Source organism: Suricata suricatta, chromosome 1 (genome assembly GCF_006229205.1).
Source record: "Suricata suricatta isolate VVHF042 chromosome 1, meerkat_22Aug2017_6uvM2_HiC, whole genome shotgun sequence".
In the NCBI taxonomy this organism is placed as follows: Eukaryota; Metazoa; Chordata; class Mammalia; order Carnivora; family Herpestidae; genus Suricata; species Suricata suricatta.
In genome coordinates, this window is record NC_043700.1 from 133,858,304 (window position 1) to 133,878,360 (window position 20,057).

Genomic DNA, 20,057 nt, shown 5'->3' on the forward strand with positions numbered 1-20,057 from the left:
GTTTTTAGTGGAAGAGTTGGTTTGAGATAACAAAATCTATAGTTGCAAAAAGAAAATTCCCCCAACAAGTTTTTTTTTTAATTTTTCATCATGCCTTTTTCTTTTAATATTTACTTATTTATTTTGAGAGAGACAGGGAGACAGGGACAGAGGGAGAGAGGGAGAGAGAGAGAGAGCAAGAGAGAGAGTGCACATGGTTGTGCAAGCTGGGGAGAGGCAGAGAGAGAGGGAGAAAGAGAATCCCAGGCTCCACTCTATTAGTGTTGAGCTTGACGCAGGGCTCAGTCTCATAAACTATGAGATCATGACCTCAACCAAAATCAAGAGTCAGATGCTTCACTGACTGAGCTATCCAGGTGCAACCTCTAACAAGTGTTTTAAATGAAATCCCAAATAAGTGGTTTTTTTCCCCCTATGACCCACTTCAATTCAGGTCTGGGCCATGCTCAATTAAAATAAGGCTAAAAAGAATAGTTTCTGTACTCTAGAGGTAATAAGTCAAATATCAACTTCCATGAAAGTAGAATTTCTTCCAGAAAAACAAAAAGAATCTACCAGCCCATCACCCAACATTTTATCTGTAGCTCTGACTTGTGACCTTTCCAAAAGCCATTTTTTCTCTTAAAAGAAAAAAGAAATTTTAAATGTTCTTTTCCCCCCATACTAGTAGTTTAGGTTATTGTAAAACTAATAACTGTAGATGACTTTAAAGGTCATCACTATAGATTTACAAATTTGGAAACTGAGGCTCAGAGAAATGAAGTAATTTTCTCATGGCTATACAAGTTCCTGGAAGAGCTAGGAAGCTAATCCATTTTACATTGAGGGAATCTGCATGGGATATACGAAATGAAAGCACAACTTCAAGGAAAAAAAAGCATATTAAATAATAAATAAAATGGAAAATAGCCAATCACAATCTCTGGCCTTAATATGGATCTTTACAAACAAATCAAGGGAAAACAGAAACAATTAAAAATTTGAACATGACTGAATAGCTGTGGTTATTACAGTACAATTAATTAATGTGGTAGATGTGGTGTCATTTAGGTTACGTTTTTTAAAGAGTCACTACCACTGACACATACATATTAAATATTTATTAATGAAGTGCTATGATTAGAATTTACTTTAAAACACATAAGATGTGAGAAAGTAGGTTGAATGTACAGATTAAATAAATTGGCAATGAACTTCTAGATGGTGATCATACACAGATGTTCACTAAGCTATTCTATCATATTTGTTTGAACTTTTCCATAATAAAAATATACATAAAATAAAAAAGGAACTGAAAAGTTGATCTCAGTTATTTTTTTCTAATCAAAAAATGAGATGCAAAATGAATGAACTAAAGGGGCAAAAGGTCAAATCCAGTTATAACAATACAATTCAACAAATATCTCTATATATAAGAAATCTCAGCCAAAGGTACAAATGCTTCAAAGAATAATTAGGTCAACTAGGTAAGCTAAACAAGAAGCAAGAGAAGGCATTACGTAGTATAATTCAGCCTCCTTTTTAAAATTTCATCACTAATAATAATGTTCCCAGAATCTTTTTAATTAATTTTAGCTTTATTGAGATGTAATTAGCATATAAAAATTGTAAGATTTTTTGAACATACATCGTGGTGACTTGGTATGCATTATGAAAGGACTCCTCCCCTCTAGTTAATTAGCACATGCATCACCTCATATATTTATATATACATTTTCTGGTGAGAACATTTCAGTTCTAATCTTAGTAAATTTCAATTATACAATACAGTGTTATCAACCATAATCCTTTATAAAAGCTAAAATATTATTTTATTTATGCTAATGCACCATTCAGTGCTTAGTATATTCTTAATATTCTATAACCCAGACTCTTCCCCACTAATGGAGCATCACACTGTAGAATTTTGGCTGAACTGGGGGTTTCCCAAAATCCAAGTAAGACTTACAAGAGGGAAATTTATTAATTTGTGGAAGTAGGAGTTGGAAGGTAAAAAGAAGTACAAACACAAAACTAATTAATTTCAGGTCTCCTAAAAATTGCTTTTTTTATACCTAAATATATCTAAAAAGTTGTAATTTGTGGGGAGGGTGGTCCCAAATATAAAGTAGGAGAAAAACATCAAAAAATGATTTTTTCACACACCCCATTAAATTTTCTCTGTCTAATCAATAGTCTGCTAAGAGTTCATTTCTGGTTATGCTGTTAGTCCTTTCTTTATTCCTCGGTATCCTTACTATCCACCCCAAGGCTCTGTTCTTCAGCTCCTAGGTCCAATACCTGCCTAGTTCCCTGCCTATCTGAGGGACCCCCCCCCCACTTCAGTGACTGCTGGCAGAAAACAGCATATTATTTTAATAGCTGAGATGGAAGGGATGACTTACCTCCAAAGAAAACTTCATTAATTTCCCAACCAAGGCAAGCCCGTGAGATCCAAGTTGTAAACTCTCAGTAAGCTAAGCCATTCTAATAGAACTATAGAGATACGCAGACCTACCCGTGAGCACATGCATGAGTGTGAACACACACAAGGTAGTTGCTTATAAATCCCAGGAATAGAGAGATCCTCAGTCAGTGCTTACTTATTTAAGATTAAAGATGAGGCTTTATTTTTTTTAATTAATAGTTTATTGTCAAATTGGTTTCCAAATAACACCCAGTGCTCTTCCACACAAGTGCCCTCCTCCATCACCACCACCTCCCTTCCCCACCACCTCCCTTCCCCCTCCCCCTCTCCCTTCAACCCTTGGGTCATTTTCAGTATTCAGTAGTCTCTCAGGTTTTGTGTCCCTCTCTCTCCCCAACTCTCTTTCCCTCTTCCTCTCCCCCTGGTCCTCCATTAGGTTTCTCCTGTTCTCCTGTTAGACCTATGAGTGCAAACATATGGTATCTGTCCTTCTCCGCCTGACTTATTTTGCTTAGCATGACACCCTCGAGGCTTTATTTTTTTAATTATTTATACAGTTCAATGGCACCTTAAACATTATCAGCTAACATTGTCAACTGTTAACTCTGATATAAGGCAAGCACTGTGCTAGGTTCATGATCCCATGTTATCTCATGCACATTCATCTGCTCGTGCACATATTTCTCTCATTTAATTCTCAGGACATCCACAAGAAATAGGCACTAAAAATAGCACCCATCTTATAACAAGAGAAACTGAGGCTCAGAGAAATTAAGTCACTTGTTCAGAAACACAAAGTGGTATATAACAAGGAATCATTACATAATAGTTGTGATCTTTGTATCAAGGCTGAAAAACCAATCTGATTATGAAAACAGGCAAAAAGAGCACACAACTAAAAGAAATTGCATAACCTTTTGGGTATATTCCTCTACACACATCCTGGATGAGTGTGTGGGCTTATATGTAATCCCTGGGTTACTTTTCCCTAATCTTCTGACCATATCCTCACCAGATGTTGGCATAGGGCCCTCCAGAAACAAAACAACTCGGTTCTTGGCCTTTCAGCCAAACTGTTCTCTATGGTCATCCTTACTTTTCATAGCTAAGCTCTGCATTTGCACAAAATTAAATACAAGTTTTTATTATCACTATTGTGATAATTAAATAATAATCACTAATCTGTATTATTAGATGCAATCATCACTATTACTACTCAAAATGAGAGCAGCCGCAGGGCTAAGTGACAGGATGTTTGACACAGGAGCTTCCAGTGAAACTAGAAATGAGGTTCTTGACAGACAAAAGACTGGAAGAAAAATCGCCCCTTAGCCTGAGACCAGCCACAGAAGGAAGGCAAGTGCCTGATCAGGGAGTTCAGAATGGGAATCTCCCACCTTAGATTAAATCAGTGCATAATAAGTGCACATGGCCACAAATAATAACCAGACTTGTCCACATACTACCACCAAAAAATACTATTTACCCAGCCTTCCCTATGTGGTGCTATACTAAGCATTTATAAAATTACCTATATTAATTCTTAAAACAACCTAGTGAGAGCTTCATGTTGTTATCACCATTTCACTGATAAGACTCTGGAAGCAGAGAGCCTTAGTAAAGTGCCCAGCCCAAGATGACATGGAAACCAGATTAGAACCCGGTTCAATCTAACTCCATAGCACCTGCTATCAAGCACTACTCACACTACAACACACACACACCTCACATCCAGATGCTAAAGTTCACCCTCCTTCAGAGAGCGAGTGAAGAGACACCTGCTAGTGACAAAATGATACACACCAGATGTGAGGCATTTTCCCTTAGGGCTCAATCCAGCCTCCCTAGACAGGGCTAACAGTTTTTCTTGTTAGTCATCCCCACTCTAAGAGAAGATAAGGCAGTCACTCATAAATGAATAATCATGAGGAGATGAGAATGTCATCTCCTTGGGATAAAAGCAGAATTAACATAATTGACATGTTAATTACAAAAATATATACAGATAAAGATTTTTTTTGAGAGAGAGAGACACTGAGCATGGGAGGGGGAGGGACAGAGAGAGGAGACCCAGAATCTGAAGCAGGTTCCAGGCTCTGAGTTTGACATGAGGCTTGAACCCACAAAGCCATGAGAGCATGACCTGAGCTGAAGTCTGACGCTTAACTGACTGAGCCACCCAGGGGCCCCTTTTTATATTATAAATATATTTATAATCTCCAACAGGGCAAGCTATACAATCAAACATTTCCTCTTCCCTTCTTTATGCTTTTAAGGAAAACTATATAATCCAACATTTTCTCTTCCATTCTTTATGCTTGAGAGAAGAAAAAAATATATATATATGCATGTATACAGAAATACACTGATACACACATATAATTAAAGAAGTTATTTTACTTAGCATTAAATAAGTAAGAATTACTGGCTCAAATAATTCTCTATAACCAACAGGGCCTATAAAGGGCCTTTGGACATTTTACTGTGGCCATGTAAGGGGGGGTAGCATTAGACTCTGTCATAGGCTTCACCTCTTTTCTTTAGCTGAGAACAAAAAATGAACCAAAGGACTATAAAAGCCATTTCAGTAACAGCCCAGCCCAGAAAACCCATTGCCAAGTGAATGACATGAGAAACTTCTTAGGATTTTGAGAAATGACATTAAGTCTGGATCTTTAGCTTTTCTTGCTGGGAAGGAAATTTTTCTTCCAGAAAAATTGGTGCAGTGCCAATGACCTCAGGCCTTGTGTGTGCCGGTGCCCACTCCTTCTGTGAAGGCATTCTACTGGATATAAGCTTCTCATGAGGTCTCATTTACCCCCAGTATCCCAGCACCTACCGTGGCTCTGGCACACAATAAAACATGCAAAAAACAGTTCTCAAATGAAGAACTGAACAAATGGGGTGAATGTGTCCTCCCAAAATTCATATGTTGAAACTGAATCCCCAATGTGATGGCATTTGAAGGTGGGAGTCTTTGGGGGTGACTGGGCCATGAGGATGGATCGCTCAAGAGTGGCCTTAGTGGCCTTAGTGCCCTTATACAAGAGGCCCCAGAGAGCAGCCTGGCTCCTACTACCATGGTGAGGTAGTAGTGAGAAGATGCTCATCTAGGAAGCAGGAAGCAAATCTCACCAGACACGGAATCTACCAGGGCCTTGATCTTGGACTTCCCAGCCTCTGGAATGATGAGATATAATATCTATTGTTGATAAGCCACGCTGCCTATGGTATTCTGTTATAGTTGCTCCAATGGATTCAGAGAGAATTCCACATTTGGAAAAGCTGTTTTGTGACATCACCCCCCTTGCCCTCCCTTTTAACATAACAGGAAGACCTGTGGGATTCTCACCATGGCATATAGACGGGGGCAGCACTTCAGTGTGGTATATCAAGACTTGGGTCCCCCAGAACTACTATTCCAGCTCAAATGTTTGCTTGCCATTCATTAGCTGGGTGGCCTTCAACAAGTAACATAACGTCTTTGAGCCTCTTCCTCATCCAAGAACTGGAGAAATTAGGCTGGGTGCCAACTAAAGTTGCTTCTAACTCTAAATGTTATAATCCTACTTCCCATAAGATCAGTCCCAGCCCAATCAATGTTTCTTTTGCATTCCTCCTGTTCTTAGTTTAAAAAACATATAGTCATTGATCCTCATTACTCATGGATTCCATATTTGTGAATTTACCTACTGGCTAGAATTTATTTGTAACCTTCACACCAGTACTTATAGCACCTTCATGGTCATTCAAAAACATGCAGAGACTGGCAAAAAGTCTAAGCCACCTGAAATGCACGTTTTCAACTGAGGTCAAAGGTGACTCTCTACAGTCCTATTTTAGCTCCCATACTATAAACAAGTTTCCTTTTTTGCAGTATATTTAATGGGGTTTTTTTTTCATATCTTTGTGTTTGTTGTTGGTAATTTTGCTATTTAAAACAGATCCTAAGAATAGTGCTGAAGTGCTGTATAGTGTTCCTAAACTCAAGAAGGTTGTGATATGCTTTACATAGAAAATATGTATGTTCCATAAGCCTTGTTAAGACATGAGTTATAGCACTTTTGGCCATGAGTTCAATGTTAATGAATCCACAATATATACTAATTAAAGTGTCTTTAAACAGAAATACACATAAACCAAGGTCATATATTGATCAGTTGATAAAATGTTGTGATCAGAGGCTCGCGAGAGCCCTAACTTTTATTTCCTCTAGGAGCAATCATTCAATATTTGCTAATTCAGGGTTAGTAGTGGCTTTATAGAATATAACTATTGCAAATAATGAGAATTGACTGTATATCCTCAGCCCAGGCTCCATATGCATTTGTGTAGAAATATAAATGGCATCCTCTAGAGTTGCACAGTACACAGCCTGCCCAACCATATGGATATGCCCTTGAGATCTGATCTGGACAGAACTGAGAAAACAGAAATGGAAACTTCTATCCTTAACATACCCAAAAATAAAAAAAACTCTTCTAGATCATTTAGTCTGTGCTTATGATAAAATTACTGCACATGACTTGGGCTCCTGACATGTGTATACCCATCTGGGAACCTGGTGTCTTCTGGAATGCCTTTCCCCATTCCTCTTATGCTTACATAGGTGTGCAGAATTTTGTAAGAAACAACCAAAATGTTTCTAAGCTTCCTCCTCAGATCAGGTTGTAACTGTCATTAATAATTACAGATGGTACCCTCATGAGAAAGTTCTCCACAAATCCACTGTAGAAACACAGGGCAGTAACAATAAATAATTCATGCATGCACCTGAAGCTCCTACTAAGAAGATATACTGAGAGATTTCTTTAAAAGAAGAAGGAATACAAGAGCAGGAAAAAGGGGAAATGAAAAGAGAAAAAACAGAAAGAAACGGAAAAGGCAAAAATAAAAGAAAATTGAGTATAATAGCAAGAGTTGTAGAATTAAGTGCCACTTGAGACAGGCATCAGCAAAGTGAATCAAAATTTGTTTCTATTTACAAATGAAAGGAGGAACTTTTCATTGTTGCTTTTCTTTTGTAATATGGTTGGTTACTATATGTTAAACATACAGTCAGTTCACGCACATCACTTATGGTATAACAATTTTATGCAATTAAATACTGCCAGCATGCTACCATCCTTTGAGGCTATCAAAATTAAATAAAAAGGGGCATTTTCCTTAAACTCTGACCTCAGATATGAGTGCTCAAACTCCACCCCATACCACTTATCTAAATGGCTTTCAGTAAGTGGTTTAACTTTTCAGTTTCTTTGTTTATAAAGTAGGATAATAACAGCACCTACCATAGGCAATGGTTTTGATAATTAAATAAAATAATGCATATAAGGCACCTATTACCATATCTAAAACATGAAAACTCATTTATTATTATGATATTATAATTGATAAGTCACATACAGATCTAGGTAAATGAGGGTTCTGAATTGGTAGATAAGAGCACAGCATTGAATAAAGCTCAAAGAAACACCTTTAGAGTTTTCTGTCATGAAGGAACAATTCTGGCAGGAGAAAAACAAGAGAGCAGCAACTTTGAGTTTCTTGGGCTTTCCACTTTTCTTCTCTCATTGCCAAGTAATGGATCAATGACTTTGAGAGACCAAAACTAATCCTACAAGTTAAAAATGATGTGATTACAGGTCCAGTACATGGAAGCCACAGTGATATCCTGTACACCTGAGAAGAAGGGGAAAATGACAGGAAAATAAACTTCATCTATTGATGAAGGAAACAGATGAAGGAAAAAGTCTCTAAGGCCAAAGTCTCTACCATGAGCAGCTAAGAAGAGGAGAAATAAAGAATTCTGAGGCTCAAACAAAGGGTGATACTCCTAATGCATCCAGCAGCTCTTAAGTACTCTATCACAATACATGCCTACCATAAAGTAAAAATAGTCCTGCTAGTTATGTTCTAAAGGAACTTGTCAAATGGTCCTCATTGCATGAATACCTATAATGGAAATTTGAGTGAAATAACTACTTCTGAGAAAAGGAATCATAAAACACACCATTAAGAAAGAAAGAAAGAAAGAAAGAAAGAAAGAAAGAAAGAAAGAAAGAAAGAAAGAAATCTAAAGAGTGACATCAGTATGTCAGAGAACACCATGCCCTCCCAGAGGCACAGTTCAGGAATTCTCCAGGTCAAATATTGAAAATGCATGTGCAGGATAAACATGGCAAAAGAAAAAAAAAAAAAGCCAACAAAAAGCAAAAGACATACTGTGTTTCTGTTGTCATCATTGATCAAGTAAGTCATTTAATTCTTCTCTTTCTTTCTCCAGCTAGAACATAATAGAATCATGGGCTTTGAAAAGCTCTTTTAGGTCACATAATCCAAACTTCTGAAATGACTGTAATCCTCAGTCTATGCCTATGGCTTCAGTAAAGGTGAGAGGGTTGAGATGGATAGAAGGGTAGTCTACAACCCAAAAAATGAGTGTGAGAATTCCCAGTTCCATGTCCTGCCCCTCTCTTGGAACTTAAAGGATCTTGGTCATCTGATACGTTCTCTGCTCTCAGTCTATCAGCCTATCATCTTTTCAGGCCCACTGTGGATCCTATGGAGTGTTACTTCAGCGAGATTTCTACCAATATTCAATCTTCTTCGTCCATGTGTCTTGTCACATAGGTCCCCACAGGCCACTAACTCTGGGTCAAACCCAGAATCTGAGGTCTCAGGACTGCTGCACACAATTAGGCAAACATTGAATAGTCTTACAAGGGCCTCCACTTCATGTTTGTGATTTCATATCACAGCTGGACCTTTGACCAGGCCACTTAACCTTTTATTTGTTCTCGGTTTGCCCCTTCTGTCTAAGTCCAACCCACATGCTGCCACAGTGAGGGCTGCCTGTTCAAAGGTAGGAAATAAGAGAAGGTTTTGAGGGCTGGGTCCTGCCATAGATTACTTACTCAGAAATCTATTTGCAAAATTGCTGAGCTATAGAAAAACAAGAGCCATAGTTAGGAGGTTGAGGTGAAGTTAAAGAAGCAGAGCAACTGATTACATGTCCAGCTGGAGGGGTGTAGATTGGTTTGCAAAAGGGGGAAGGAGTGAGAAGTCAGAAATGGAGGAGGCAGAGAGAACAAAGTGAGGTGTCAGGCCAGCAGACAGCTCTAAATCTGAATTTGTAAACACACAGCCATCTGGAAGAACTAACTCTTCTTTGCAGGCCCCCAGCAACCACCTTGGGTGAACCAAACCAAACCAAAAACTCTCCCAACCCACTCAGTGGCTCTGCCCAACTTCAGCCACTCTCTCCACAAACCCTTTGTCATCACATGCAAACCACCCTAATCCCATCAAACCTCTCTCCCATCTGCCCCCTCCCGACAAACTTACTGCCTGAACCTACCGCCACTTAGTCTTCTTTTGGGTTTTTTAGTGGAAGAAACATTCCTTCCTCTGTCCCAGGCAACTCTCTCTCCATCTCTTCTCTACCTATCCCCTTATGTCTCCTGCATTACCAAAATTAATCTCAAATTGTTCTCTCCTGCACCTCTACACACTCCTATTCCTCTCATTGTCTCCTTACCTTAGTCCAAAAAGGAGCTTACAATTCTGCAATATTTAAACTGAGATGGTCATTCATGCATTCAATCCACAAGCTTTAGCCATGCGCTTACTCAAGAGTTCTGCATGGCTGCACTAAAAGCTCTGAATACCAAATTCAGAGCAGTGGCCATGCATTGCTTATGTTGCCAGAGATATTGTTTTGTTTTGTTTTAAGGAAGACCCAATTTCTTGTATAAACACTAAATGCATATCAAATGAAATAGGAACAGGGTCGTTTTTCCAGCCAAACCTGAAGTAAGAGTCAATAGCCACTGGCTGCCTCTTTTAACTCCCTACATCTTCTTCAGGGGGGCCCTGGTCTGCACAGGGACACCTAATGGTAGCAGACCTGGTAAAAAACCACCAAGAAATACAAGCCAGAACTGACAGGACACCAGCCTTCTGGACCCAAACCATACACAGATGAGAAAACAGAGGGATTTTACAGGCTACGTTTGGGACCATAGTGAGATAACACAGAGCCTTAATAGCCCGGTTAGTGAGTTCATTTAATAAATCAAGCTATCCCCAAGGAGATGGTTCCAGGTATCTATTTATCAGCAACTACTTAAATCCATACTGAAGTTATTATATCATTCTTAATTTAAAACTCTAGTTTAAGATGGCAAAATAATTGGAGATCTCCCATTCTTGTAGGATACATAGCTGAATAAGTAATTAATTGTTAACTTTTTCCTTCTCAATCAAATCTAATCACTACTAGTCAGTACCTGGCACTTTGCTCAAACACTCCAAAGTTCCTTACACCGCAGGTTTCAGGCCTGGGAAGGAGCTCGATGGTGAACATGCCTTTCTAATGCTAACATACCATCTTCTCAGAGTGATATAAACTGCAGTTTCAGGAATGTTGAGCAGTTTGTGCTTCTGCTGATGCTGCTTTTATTACAAAGACTTAGCACAGACATTTTTAACACAATATTCATTCCTCTCACCAGTCTACACGCTTCCTCTAGCATCATAAAAACACAAATGCGTTCCTTGCTTTGTATCAAAAGAAATAATACAATAACACTATGGTATGGGAGGAAATGGGGGGGGGAGAAGGAATAGAGAAAAATAGTCTGGATGGGGTGGGGAATCCTCAAGGAAAGCTGAGACAAAAAGTGAAAAATAGCTGGGCCGGCTTTGATCAAAGAGATCTAGTCAAGAATTTTTCTATAAATTTAAACCTCCATATCAAATCCTATGTGATTATATATCAATATCATAATTTTAATGCTGGAAAGAATTAACCCTCCAAAAAACATTTTCACCCAAGGCATAATGAAAGCACATGAGAATGCAGCAAATCTTCAAAAATGTGCATATCTTAAGAAAAAATACCATTTTTAGTTCATGTGTTAATACCTGAAAGAAATCAGAAAATAGCAGATCCAACAATTTGGTACTACAGCCTAAATGCTAGCGGAAATAATGGCTATTAACACTAAAACCTCTAACAAACTCTCTCCCGAAGCTATAAGCCATCTGAGGATGGGGTCATGTCTTTCCCCATATCCTCAGTAGTGCCTGGACTCATGGTAGACACCCAACAATTGTCTATGAACAACTGAATATTAAGTTGAATAGGCTTTGGGGGTTGGTTGCAACTTTGACAATTTCAACTCTTTGAGACAGAAGGATGAGAAATAAAGCTAAGGTCTGAATGAAAATGATCCTGGAGACAATGAAGTCCAAAAGTATATAAGTACTGATCTGGCTGGACCAGACCACTATTCCTAACAATAAGTATATTGCACTGAGCTTGTATTCAGTGCTACTGAAGCTAGTAGACACAGAAAAATCCCGTTTCTCAGGATAGTTACTATATACCTATAATCTGTGCTATATGTAAACCTGAACCTTAATGTAATCATTCCAGTTCAGTATTTATTAAGCACCTTGTATGTGCCAAACACTATGCTAGATACTGGGTACAAAATGGGGGGAGAGGGGAACTTGGTCACTGTCGATAAGGAACCCAGAAGTCTAAAGGGATGACAGAAATACAAACAAAACCAACCACCAAACAAAAAGATGGCAGTATATGCAGCAACAGAAGTATGTACAAGGGAGAGCAGTAGAGCAAGGAGTGAGTAATGCCATCTTCAGGGGTGAGGTAAAGCATCCTAAGGAGAACAATTTTGCCAGACCTTTGCTTGAGAGACCCACTGGAGTTGCCAGTCACATAAGGTATGAAAGAACAAGGCAGGAATCCAGTAAAGGACCATCATGGGCAGGCACATCAGTGTAAGAAGCAGCTTCATTGGTGGGGTGAACCAATAAGTAGGTGCCAAACTGGGAAAATGAGAGATAAAAAAGAGTGGTATGGGAAGAGTTGAGAATTGGGAAGAAACTAAATTAGGATGGGGCCTTTGCAATCAAGCTAAGGAATTTGGACTTCATCCTAAGATCAGTGAGGGACCACTGAGGGTTTCAGGTGGGTGGAAGTGAGGAGGTCAATTTTAGAAAGACATCACTGGCTTGAAAATATCCACAATTACCCAGGCTACTGACTTTTTTTGGACTCTGGGATTGTTTAGTACATCACTCAAGTTGTCCGAGACATCTTTGCACCATTACTCTTATTTAGGGTATAACTTCACATACCAGGAAGCCATGGACCATTCCTCAGATTGTTTCTTTATTTCCCATGAATATATTACAATACTGTCAATTCAGTATCTGCCTCCAAGACATCTCTCCTCCCCTCCAGACCCTAAAATGCAATTGCCTACTCAACAAACTTCCCTGGCCTTTTCACAGGTATCTCAGAGTGAGATACCTTACTTCATCGTCCTTTCTCTAAAACTGCCACTCCTTCTGTGCTCACTTTCTCAGTGGCTCTGTTCACCCAGTTAACTGGAGCCCAGAAACCTGGAAGTCATCCTTGATTCCTCTTCAATTACCCAGTCTTAAATAGCTTCCTAAATATCTCTTAATCCCTACTCTTCTATACTCCAGGCCTACTGTCTTGGTCATAGCCATTGTCTTTCACTCTTGCCCCATCCACTCTATTCTCTAGCTACAGCCATAACACTGACATCTTTTATGAGACTGCAAATCTGACCACATATCTCCATAACTCAAAAAACTACAATAATTCCTACTGCTTTAAGATGAATTCTAAACCTTTAAAAGAGCTTCCAACCCTTCAATAGTGAGCCCAGGATTATCTCTTTAACCTCATCTCTCCTCACTTCCCTCCTTCCGACTCCACATTCAGACCATTCTGAAATCCTTTTTAGTTTCTTTCTTTCTTTCTTTCTTTCTTTCTTTCTTTCTTTCTTTCTTTCTTTCTTTCTTTCTTTCTTTCTTTTCTTTCTCTCTCTCTCTCTCTCTCACTCTCTCTCTTTCTCTCTCTCTCTCTTCTTGTTTGCTGGCTTGCTGGCTTGCTTTCTCTTTCTCTCAAATCCTTTAAGTACATTGTTCCCCCTGTCTGAAACACTAGCCCATCGTGTACCCATTCTCTCTAGTAACTGTGTAATCACATCTCCATTAAGACTCTTGGTTCCATGAATACAGCATTGCATGTGTCTGTTTCACTGTATCGTAGTACCTAGGACAATGCTGGCCACAGACTAGGAGCTCAATAAATATTTTCTGAGCTAATGAATGAGTGAATAATTGAGGTTCATTCTGAGTGACTTTTAATTATCCTCAAGCTATAATTTCAAGGTTCCATTGATTTGCTTGTAATGGGAACAAATGCTTTTACTAATACGAAATGAATTCTAGAGGTCCTCCACACATGCATAGGCAAGTTGGTGAATGATATACTATGTCAATAGTACCTTCCCCCTTTATCCTCTTATTTATTCATTTTTCAATGACCGATGATTAGACATGTGATAGGATTAATAATGTGTGTTTATACTGAAACTATACAATGAGCTAGATTCAAAAATAAAGCAAAGGAGAGAATGCAATTTGAGGAACTTAAGGTGGGCTGGTCTGGCACAGTGCAGATAGACAAAAACAAGAATTTTCAATACAAAGAGTATAAGGATTTCTTATACTCTTTGCAGCTGAGCCAGGTGTTATAAAACAGATATAGTTCTTGTCCTTTAGCATAGACTCTAGATTTTAGAGTCTAGGAGAACACCTGGGTGGCTCAATTGGCTAAGCATCTGACTTTGGCTCAGGTCATGATCTCACCATCTGTGGGTTCGAGTCCCATTGACAGCTGTGCTGACGACTAGCTCAGAGCCTGGAGCTTGTCTTTGGACCCTGTATCTACCCCTCTCTCTCTGACCCTCCCCTGCTTGCACTGTCTCTCTCTGTCTCTCAAAAATACAAAGTAAAACAAATAAACAAACAAAAAATCATTAGAGTCTAGGATAAGCAATGCATGTCTAGGCCACATCGGCATCTTTAATTTTTGACATCCCAAGTCTCATCATCCAAGAGCTACTCATATCCCAGCTGCCATAGGTGGCTGTTCTGAATGAAATCCACCACATGTACTGAGGCAAGAAGAAAGAACTAAGTCTACCACACTGCTTTAAACAAGCACAACATTGCTATTTCACTGTAAAACATACACAGCCCAATCTGAAACAGAGCTCAAGCATAACCAAAGAAGTCTGTTTATATAATTAACCTGAAGAGTGGCAGAGTGTCTGGTAAAATACCCCCTGCCTACTATCCAGCAAGGGGATAAATCTCCCAGGCCAGGCTAGCTAATTCCTGCACTATATTAAGTGCTTTTACATAGTGTGCCAAGAGGCACATAAGGCCAAGCATGCTTGATTACATTACTTGTTGACTAGGGCCCTGCAGACTCATCAAAGGAAGGAATGCAGGCCAGCACTGTGCCAAAGCCCCTCACCCTAACCAGCGTTTCAAGTCTTACAGAGGCTCTCAGAATGCTCCCAAGATGTAAGGAGCTTGTTTTAGGAAATTCAAACCTCAGCAAAGATTAAGCATCTACAGTCAGTGAGGCATTGGCCCAAATTGTTCAAAGGAATTTGTTTCACTTTAGTCCACCCTGTTGAGCAGGAATCTTAACCAGGCTTCCTCTATCCTTGAAATTATACGAATATGTCTATATGTGTCTATTGCTCCAAAGAGAAAGGTCATACCAGGCTGTACCACTGGATCACTCAGGTTTCAGAGAAGGTAAATTTGGTGCCAAGCCAGCTGAGATGTTTCTGAACTTTCACTGCATTCCCAAAGAAACTTGGTGGCCCAGAAAAGCAAAATACCAAAGCATCCACAGGTGGTACTTTCTAAGTGTCCCCGACTGTCTTCCTGGATGTCGTACTTGGTTTGTGTTGGGATTAAGAAGCTACATTTCAATTCCCCATAAAGTAGGAAAGGCCATCAGCCCAACATCATAATCATCCATCTGACCTGTATCATAGCTACAGATTTGGTCCAACCCTAGGTTCTGACCCCAGCCTTGTAGTAAGATTGTTTTTCAGTTGAGACTACATCAGAGAGCCTGGGAACTGGGCCTAATATTCAAAGACTTACAGGCCCTGAATTACTCTGGACCAGACCCTGAAAGTCAACAACCCACAAGAGTATGCTCAATTCAGTACCCTGGTAATCCTGATTTTAATCTTGAGGTCAGACATGGTACCAAATGGCCTCCTGTTGAACAAAACTGGCCGAGATTGAAGCTCTGCACATATGCCCCTTTTCCCTTAGAATCTGGATGGTGTGAACCCCAATAGAGAACAAATTAGAGCTAATGGGGGGGTCTTCTCCCCCTTATACCATCTTGCCATGGGACCAATATTCCTACCCAGAGAACTGATAAAAATGAGAGAAACAAGAAAGATATTTTGATAATCTCAGAAATACACTTATTGAGAATATGCAGTTCTTCTGCACAACTCTAAATTACATCTTAGAGATAAAACCATATATGGAATAGTCTCATGTGCTGACACAGGCAAAAATGACTCTTGACCTGATGCCACATTCCAGAGGAAAGAGTTATGTTGTTTGAAATCACAAACACAAGGTTTCTTGTGGTTCTATTATTTATTATTATTTATAAGGAACACTATGGATTCAGATTTAAGATATTTGGCATATATATTGGTCATAAGAAATCTGTGTACATTTACAGGGTGTCTGGGTGGTTTAGTCCATTAAGTATCTGACATCGACTCAGGTCATGCTCACTTTTTGTGAGCTCGAGTCCCATGTCAGGCTCTGTGCTGGCAGCTCAGAGCCTGGAGCCTGCTTTGGATTCTGTGTCTCCCTCTCTCTCTGACTCTCCCCTGCTCACACTCTGTTTCTCTCTCTCAAAAATAAATAAACATTAAAAAATTTTTTAAAAAAGAAATCAGTGTACATTCTAAGGAAACCAAACATGCTGTCAACTCCAAAATAACCAGAATATAAGAAATTCATCAATATACTTTGTTCAAATATGTTCTAGGCAGTAAATAGTTAAGAGTTTGAGATACATCCATTTATAAGTCAAAAAAATTTCCCCTTTGGTCTGATTAAGGCAAAAGGAAAAGGAGTAAACAGAAAAAAAAGACATATTTTATAATTCTGTTTTGCTTCAGTAGACAAAGCAGGGAAAACAGAGAGCAGCTCTTTGTCTCTCCTCAATGTAGCAGTATCAGCTGCTTCTGAAGAACATAATCTGAACCACCCAATTACAACATCAGCTGTCAGTCAAGAGGTTTTGCTTGTTTCCATTACCTGATAATGTTCTTAAAAGCAGAGTTTCCCATATATTGGTCCATAGAATCAAATCACCTGGGACTGGGAAACATGCTTAAAGATTCAGGACTCCACGCTTGTCCCACTGAATCAGCATCCTAAGAACTGAGTTAGGTACCTATGTTTTGAATGAATACCACAACTGACTATAACACAACATCGGGTTTAGGAACTACCATTCTAAAAAGTTTGACCCAGGAGTGCCTGGTTGGCTCAGTCAGTTAAGCATCCACTCTTGGTTCTGGTTAAGCATCCACTCTTGGTTTCAGCTCAGGTTGTGGTTCATGAGTTCAAGCCCTACATCGGGCTTTGTTCTGACAGTGCAGAGCCTGCTTGGAATTTTCTCTCTCTCCCTCCCCTCTCCCATTTATGCACATGCATCCACTTGCTCACTGACTCTCTCAAATAAATGAATAAGCTTAAAAAAAGTTTGACCTGAACTTACTGAAACAGCTTTTGAGAAACTATTAGAAATATAATAGAAGTATTAAAAGAAAGAAATATTAAGTAAACCCAGTTGATGGTTTTGTTTTGGTTATTTCATAACTGCTTTATCTAAGGAAAAAGTAGCCATGCACAGAATCTATTTGGTAAGGACAATTACATTAGTACTACTTTTGTAGTACTTCCACAAGCCATTTCTGGAGAACAAAATATTAATGATTTGAATCTTAATTATCTGTATAGCTTGTTAATGTCTTCACAGCCCATTCACAGGCCAGAGGCCTCCAAAAATAGCTATCTGGAAACAGAGTTACCTAATGGAAAAACACATGGCTGAGGTATAATATGTAATAAAATAAATTTGTAGATCATGGTCTCCAGATTTATGAATCCCAGAGGTTGTTAAATTTGTAAATACATACATGAAGTGATTGTGAGATTCCTTTAAAAACCAACAGGAAAAGCCACCTTTTAAATATGTATTTGTTGATTAGTCATTGGTTGTATATATTTAGTTTTCTATATAACTTTTCTGCACATTATTATATGATGATATTATCACAACCAAGGATTGAAAATATGATAACCACATGCAATTAGGCATTTTCCCTTCCTACTTTCAACTAAAAGTTTAGGTTCAATATGTGAAAAACATAAAAAGGAGGACAATATACTCACTAAAGTACAGAAGATTATAAAAAAAAATTCTCAATCTAGTGAAAAATCACAATGTTACAGATTTCAAAAACGGTTTTTATTGTGTTTTTAAAATGTTGTGTTTTTAAAGCATACATTCTTGAAATGTTTTCTGCTTCAGAATCCTCTTCTATTACTGGAGAGCAATTCCATCTAAGGATATACATGCGGCAGCAAATCTGTCTCCGTCCCCCCGCCCCACATTACTCTCTTTCTTTTCCAGCGTGTCAAGTTTCTATCTCAGTTAACACTTCATAAATTTTGTATCATTGCAAAACAGAACCTCATCTTGCACTTCACAATTTATGTATTGTCTTATGTATTATTGTGGTTCATATTTTCTCTTATTTCCAACAGTAGCATATTTCCCTCTGTGATGTTAAGACCAATCTATTTGGAAACAATGATGAGTGGCATACATTGTCTCCCTCACTGTCTCTAGTCAGATGAAAGAAAAAATGAATTCATATGGGTCTTTATGAGTCCCAAGGAGTCTCTCTCCCCATAACCTCTCCACATTTCCTTCCCGTGCCCTCTGAGAGGAACACCTCAGGACCTGGTTTAGGACATCAGTATCTCTCCCATCACTGAGCCTTTTGTTACACTGAGAGAGGGAACAGTAAAGCACAACTAGAAGCTTAGAATGAAACCTCCAGAACTTCATGATGCCTATAAATATTCCAAACAATCTCCCCCTTTTCCAAAGTAATGGTTATGAGTGAATATTACATAATCATACACAAACATAAGATGTCAGGTAAAACCAACAGTCCAGAGCAGATGTGGAAGACAACTATTCCCATTAAACATCTACTCTTCTGAGGGTTATGCCAAAGCAAGCCTCAATTCCGGCTTCAGAGCGAGATAAAGACTTTTTCAGACTGGTGGGAGCTATCCACATGGAGTTACCTGATGCCAGGAGAAGTTGGGGAACAGCAGGCTTTCTAAAAAACATTGGATCTAAAGTAAAGAAAAACTAGGAAGGAAATAAGTCCACTGCTGAAAACAAATAAATCCAATCAATCTAAATCACAAGAACCAATGGAAGAAGGCACTACAAAGCAAAGTTTGGCTGAACACCTTATCTGAGAGGCAGGATAGCTGTTTTGTTACAAAATATGACAATATAAAACACTCTATAATCTTAGTAGAAAAATGTCACAGGACATGAAATATGAAATAAAGGTATGACTCCAAAACAAGAATTTGGCTTTTTTTAAAACATATTATTAAGTACGTATTAAGTATTTCCTTTCTCTCCTTTTAGTTAAAAGATCCTCTAAATTCCTGGAAGATAAGCATTTGGCCTTTCCTCTCTATATCACTAGCAACTAGCATGGTAGACATACCAGCTGTGCAGTGAATTTCTGCTGAATCAACTGGATGGATGAACAAACATATCTCATCTTCTCTTTTTCTAAAAGGTTATATGGTATAATGAATTAACAAACAAACAAAAAAGCAAGGGAAAAATGCATATGGTAAGTCATTTAATCATGCAGCAAGAACAGACCTATTTATTAAATAGGCCTGAATAAAGAGAGGGGCATCTGAGTGGCTCAGCTGGTTGAGTGTCCGACTTTGGCTCAGATCGTGATCTCCCAGTTTGAGTTTGAGCCCTGCATCAGGCTCACTGCTGTCAGAGCAGAGCCTGCTTCAGATCCTCTGTCCCCCTCTCTCTCTGCCCCTCTCCTGCTCAAGCTCTTCCTCTCAAAAAAAAAATTAAAAAATCAAATGAATAAAGATAATGGTTAGCATTGTATACAGGTAAGATCAATTGTATACATACCCAAGAGTTCAAGGGAAGAAAAATCTGGTGGGCAGCACTACATCTCCTTTTTCCCACATGTCTGCCAAGATTGTATTTCCCAACTTCTCACTATTTCTGGCCCTTAATAGATTTACACTAAATATTCTTAAAATCATTTGGCATATTATGAGCAAACGCGGAAATCATAGTGGCAAAAAAAAATTACTGTGGTGAGTATGGTGCTAGCTTACCCCACATGTAGTTAGCAGCAGCTTCTTGAAAGTAAACCTGAGGTTGACCAGGTTTTTTTTCCAAACATCTTGGTTTTGCCTTGTGTTTAAAGCTGCAACCACTCCTGGAAGAAACTCCAGTAAAATGTTGAATACAAACACTGTCACGGTTCCATAGCAATACAGGAGGTTCCACCTGAGAGCACTGAGCTAAATAAGCATCAAGCATGGGGGACTACCTCTAGAAGGTAGCCACTTTCTACATTCTAGCTAATCTACT

General features: G+C 38.8%; 1 long non-coding RNA gene across 1 annotated transcript; it reads left to right on the top strand.

Annotated features, from left to right (window-relative positions):
• Nucleotides 1–5,793: 5,793 nt before the first annotated feature.
• On the top strand, nucleotides 5,794–19,173 carry LOC115296032. Its single transcript, XR_003910696.1, has 3 exons — nucleotides 5,794–6,225; nucleotides 8,053–8,659; nucleotides 19,065–19,173. It is a non-coding gene; the product is annotated as an uncharacterized LOC115296032 (long non-coding RNA).
• Nucleotides 19,174–20,057: the final 884 nt, after the last annotated feature.